Source organism: Palaemon carinicauda, chromosome 43 (assembly GCF_036898095.1).
Source record: "Palaemon carinicauda isolate YSFRI2023 chromosome 43, ASM3689809v2, whole genome shotgun sequence".
In the NCBI taxonomy this organism is placed as follows: domain Eukaryota; kingdom Metazoa; phylum Arthropoda; class Malacostraca; order Decapoda; family Palaemonidae; genus Palaemon; species Palaemon carinicauda.
This window is the reverse complement of record NC_090767.1, coordinates 39735004-39741003: the sequence shown is the minus strand read 5'-3', so window position 1 is coordinate 39741003 and position 6000 is coordinate 39735004.

The window sequence follows — 6000 nt, the reverse complement described above, 5'->3', positions numbered from 1 at the left end:
CACCGTTCGCTACATCAAGAAGGACGAGGCGAACATTAGAAAGACGGCTACCATCACCTTTAGCAGATCAGCGAAGCGAGTCGTTACCACGCGTAATAAAACGATCGTACATATAGAAGGTGCTTTAGCAGTCTGGATTGCCGACTGCCGGAAGAAGAACATAGCCTTGGATACGAACACCATCCAAACCAAGGCTTTGGGCTTGTATGAGAATTTTGCGGCAAAGGAACCTCAAGACGACGATGGCGACCATGCTGAAGAACAAGATGATGTAGATGAACCTCAACCAGGGACATCCACTGATTCCCAGCCTCAGAAATGACAAATTCGAAGATAATTTGTATTTTTCCTAACCATACAAACCTTAGCTATTTACAAAGGGTATTACTTTTAGCGCAGCTGAAATGACGAGCCAATAGTTTTTAACGAGGGTTAATTACCCAAGCGCTAGTTAGCGGGGGGTGGGGAAGGGTAGCTTGCTACCCCTCCCCCCTCCACACACCCGTGACTTGCTTCACTTCACTTAGAGGTAGGACTTGACTTGGGGGTCAGGGATGGCGGGCACATATGTGTAAATAGCTAAGGTTTGTATGGTTAGGAAAAATACAAATTATCTTCGAATTTGTCATTTGTTCCGTAACCGAAATACAAACCACGCTATTTACAAAGGGTGACTTACCCCTTAGGAAGGGTGGAAAGTCCCCAGCCTTACTGACTTCGGCTTGCCCGGGGGCTCGATCCCTCAGTGAGCAGCACTAGAGAGAGGGAGCCCCTGTACCTCACAGGTTCCTAGCATCGCTAGGAACGAGTGGCCTACATAAGCAGTGTGAGGAGGAGAGTGTGACTCGTCCTATGAAGTTGACCTTGAGACCTTCAGATAGGAATTCTAGGATAGGACGTTCCCCATACCACCTCGTCAGGGTATGGGAGACGCAACAGTATTAAGCTTAATACTAGGAGCACAAAGAAGCATGGGTTACCTGCAGAGGTCGAGGTCAGCTATGCGAGGACCAGGATGCTGCTTCCCCAAGAGAGGGGAGAATGAAGAAAGAAGTAAGGGTCAGACATACTCTTTCATTCACACAGACTAAGACCGGGTAACAACGCCCTCAACCTACTGCTACTTGTCCAAAAAGGAGCCTGAGGTTAGACCAGCTGTTGTGCAGCCACCACAGGGCCGATAGAGAACGTATCGAGGCTCCTGTGGGTCACGTCTTGCAGGTAGTGGGCTGTGAAGGTCGTTTGACGCTTCCAGACCCCAGCTTGAAGTACCTGCGTCACAGAGAAGTTTCTCTTGAAGGCCAGGGATGTAGCAATACCCCTGACATCGTGGGCCCGAGGGCGACGTGACGGAGGAGGGTCAGGATTCAGGGCATGGTGGATAACCCTTCGAATCCAAGCTGAGATGGTGTTCCTGGTGACCCTCCTCTTTGTCCTGCCTGTGCTCACAAACAAAGCTCGCACATGAGGACGGACTGCAGCCGTTCTCTTCAAGTAGTACCTCAGACACCTCACTGGGCATAGTAGCAGCTGGTCTGGGTCGTTTGTTACAGAACGGAGACTCGCGATCCTGAAAGAGTCGAACCGAGTATCCGGCACTCCAGGATACTGAGTCTTGGCCACAAACTCAGGGACGAACCTGAACGTTACCTCCCCCCATCCCCTTGAATGGGAGATGTCGTACGAGAGACCATGAAGTTCACTAACTCGCTTGGCCGAGGCCAAGGCGAGTAGGAAAGCCGTCTTCCAAGACAGGTGGCGATCGGAGGCCTGGCGTAATGGCTCGAAGGGAGGTCTCTTGAGCGACCTGAGGACTCGAACCACGTTCCAAGGAGGGGGTCTCACTTCCGACCGGGGGCAGGTAAGCTCATAGCTACGTATGAGTAAAGAGAGTTCTAGCGACGAAGAAATATCCACGCACTTCAATCTGAAGGCCAAGCTTAAGGCTGAGCGATAGCCTTTCACCGCCGAGACAGAAAGGCGCATTTCTTCTCGCAGATACACGAGGAAGTCCGCTATTGCTGGAATAGTGGCATCGAGTGGAGAGATACCCCTTCCACGACACCAACCACAAAAGACTCTCCACTTCGCTTGGTAAACTCCCTCAGAGGACCTTCGCAGGTGCCGAGACACTCTCCGCAACCTGTTGCGAAAAGCCTCTCTCCGCGAGGAGACGCTGGATAGTCTCCAGGCGTGAAGCCGAAGCGAGGCTACGGCCCTATGAGGGACACCGGAGTGGGGTTGTCTGATAAGCTCGTGTCGTGGAGGAAGCTCCCTTGGGAGTTCCGTCAGGAGTTGCAGAAGGTCCGGAAACCATTCCGCGTGATGCCATAGCCGAGCTACTAGAGTCATGGAACAGTTGACCGATAGTCTGGTCCTGTTGAGCACCCTTCTCATCAGACAGAATGGTGGGAAGGCGTACACGTTGATGTTGTCCCACCGTTGCTGGAAAGCATCTTGCCAGAGTGCCTTGGGGTCCGGGACTGGTGAGCAGTACAGGGGCAGCTTGAAGTTCAAGGCTGTCGCGAACAAGTCCACCGTCAGGGAACCCCACAAAGTCAGGACTTTGTTGGCTATCTGAGGATCCAAAGACCACTCGGTACTCACTATCTGCGAAGCCCTGCTCAGACTGTCGGCGAGCACATTTCTCTTGCCAGGAATGAAGCGAGCTGATAGTGTTATCGAGTGGGTTTCGGTCCACCTCAGAGTCTCTACTGCAAGATGGGATAGCTGTTGCGAAAAAGTGCCTCCCTGCTTGTTGATATAAGCCACTACCGTGGTGTTCTCGCTCATCACCACCACGGAGTGACCCGCCAGGGACCGTTGGAACTGCTGAAGAGCCAGAAAGACGGCCTTCAATTCTAGCAGGTTGATGTGTAGGCACTTTTCTGATTCTGACCAAAGGCCTGAGGCCCTCTGGTTCAGAACGTGCGCCCCCCACCCTTCTTTTGACGCATCCGAAAACAGAGTCAATTCCGGGGGGAGGACGAGAAGACTCACTCCCTTCCGCAGGTTCTCGTCGGCCAGCCACCACCGCAAGTCCGTCTGTTCCAGAGACCCCATTGGGATCAGAATGTCCGGGGAATCGGATCCTTGATTCCACCGGGACTTGAGCCGCCATTGAAGGGATCTCATCCTGAGGCGGCTGTTTGGAACCAGACGGGCCAGGGAGGATAGGTGGCCTAAGAGACGCAACCACGATTGGGCGGGGAGTTCTTTTCGCCTTAGGAAAGGCTCCGCCACCCTCCTCAGCCTTGCTATCCGGTCGTCTGATGGAAAGGCTTTGTGGAGATTGGAGTCTATTAGCATGCCTAGATAAACCAGTCGCTGGGACGGCTGCAGGGAGGACTTCTCGAGGTTTACCACGATCCCCAGATCCTGGCAAAGATCCAGAAGCCTGTCTCGGTGCCGAAGAAGGGTCGACTCCGAGTCTGCTAGGATCAGCCAATCGTCTAGGTAACGAAGGAGACGAATGCCGTTCCTGTGCGCCCAAGATGAAATCAGGGTGAACACTCTGGTGAACACCTGAGGAGCTGTGGAGAGACCGAAACACAGCACCTTGAACTGGTAGATCTTGTTGTCTAAGCAGAATCTCAGGTACTTCCTGGAAGACGGATGGATTGGGATCTGGAAGTACGCGTCCTTTAGATCCAGTGTACACAGGAAGTCTTGTGGTCTCACCGCAAGTCTGACCGTGTCTGCTGTCTCCATGCTGAACCGGGTTTGTTTGACAAACCTGTTCAGAGCTGAGAGATCGATGACGGGTCTCCAGCCTCCAGTAGCCTTCTTTACAAGAAAGAGTCGACTGAAGAAGCCTGGGAGCCGTCCACGACCTCCTGGAGAGCACCCTTCTCGAACATGGTCTCGACTTCGGCCCGAAGGGCCAGCCCCTTTGCCGATCCCATGGCATAGGAGCTCAACAACACTGGATTCGCTGTCAGGGGAGGTTGAGATGACGTGAACGGGACGCGATAACCTTGGCCGATCACTGAGACCGTCCAAGCATCGGCCCCGTGTTGCTGCCACCTGCGGACGCAACGCTGAAGGCATCCCCCCACAGGTGGACACGCAGGGGGACTGCCACCCCTAGGGCTTGCGGCCGCGGCCGCGGCCGCCACCCCTAGAAGTCTTGCCTCCCCTGGAGGACTTACCGCCCCTCTTGACCTTGGCTGGAAAGGGCTGGGGCTTAGATACCACTTTCTTAGCTGCCGGTGCCTGTTTGGGAGCCTTACGAGGCTGTTGCTGCTGTTGTGGCGGGGCTGGAGGCTTATAGGGCCGAGTTGTAAGGGCCCTGTGGAGGAGGGAGTCCGTGCTGGATTTCCTCCACCTCTCAGCCATTCGCTCCAAGTCTTGAGGCTAAAACAGGCTCTCCCCCAGAAGGGAAGCATGTCAGAGCCTACACACATCTACGGCGGGGACCTTCGGATGGACTCTCTCGGACACAGCATCGCGACGCTTCAACACCGAGTTGGCCCACAGGGTGGTAACCTGGTGCGCCAAAAACTCGATGGAGCGGGTGCCCGAGAGCAAGAAGGTCTCTAGGGCCTTCCTATTGGTCTCCTTGGACAAGTCCTCCGATTGCAATAGGATGCCCAGAGATCCTAGCCAGAAGTCCAGCCACGAAGTGGCCTGCATGGCACACTTAGCGACCTTCTCGTGGTTAAGGATCTCTGCCGCCGAGAACGACACCTGCCGGGCAGAGAGTTTCTCAAGGGGAACTCCCTTCGCCAGCTCCTCCACAGAGTGATGGAGAGGAAGGGCGAGGTTGTGCTCACCCAGGATCTCGAAATACCTCCTCTGCTGAAGGCGAGGAGGAGGGATAAGCTTGTTCCCGGCAGTGGAACGACTGGAGGAGGCAAGAAGTGCGAGCTGAGCGTTGGCCCTAGCTCTGGCACTCTTCAGCCCCCGAGACCAGGGCAGAGCTGCACTGGTCTTAGGGGCCTTCCGAACGTCAAACACTTCATCCAGAATCGTGTCTTTGCCTTCACGGGGGGCGATGACTGGATCCGTAAGTCTGTTAAGTGTCCTTATCAGGCTTAGGACCTGCCAGAAGGCATGTTCGGACTCTTGCTGTTCTCCTCCCTGCGGGCTGGCAGCTAAGTCTCCTGCCCCAGGAATCTCTTCCTTGGGTGATACGTGGACATTCCCCTGGGTAGTCGTGGGTTCCTGACGAATCCTTGCAGGGGATTTAGGGACGGTCTTGGAATCCTTGGGTTCCCTCCTGGGAGGGATACAGGATCCCAACAACGAGGTTCGAGGGACCCCTTCCTCACGAGACGATTCTCCTGCCTGAAGCGAAGTCTCCCTCCCTGGTGCCGAGGGGAAGACTACCGCCCCACTGGAGTCACCTGAGGACGGAAAGGCCTCGTCCACGGGAGAAGGAGAGAGTACTCGTGCAGAAGAAGGGACCTTCGAGGCCGACCTCTTGGGAACCAACTTCGCCCTAGGGGAAGTCACCACGAAGTCCACTCCTCTCTTTCTCATCAGCGTAGGAGAGACAGCCGCTGGTTTGTTACCCTGGCCGGCGAGTGCTGGTTTCATAACCCTCACTAACGCCCGTGCCAGCGGACCAAACCAAGTCTGCTGCTCCAAGGACACAGAGTCCGAAATCCTCGCTAAAGAGAAAGGGATCGGGCGATCCTTTGGAGTGGACACGACGGTACCTGCCTGAAAAGAAGGTGGGAAACAATGCTGTACTGACCTGTCTTCGTCTTGCACTACCAACATGTGCTTGGATGGAGGTGATCCCGAGTGCCGTCTAGGAGCACGCGTCCCTGCTGCTACCACCGGCTGTGGAATTCGCCGCAAACGATGGTCGCGCGAGGGCGAATGGTCGCGCGGGCGCGCAGGTGGATGATCGCACGGGCGCGCAGGTGGATGATCGTGCGGGCGCGCAGGCAAGCGGTCGCGCGGGCGCGCAGGCGAGCGGTCGCGCGGGCGCGCAGGCGAGTGGTCGCGCGGGCGCGCAGGCAAGCGATCGAGCGGGCAAGTGGGCGCGAG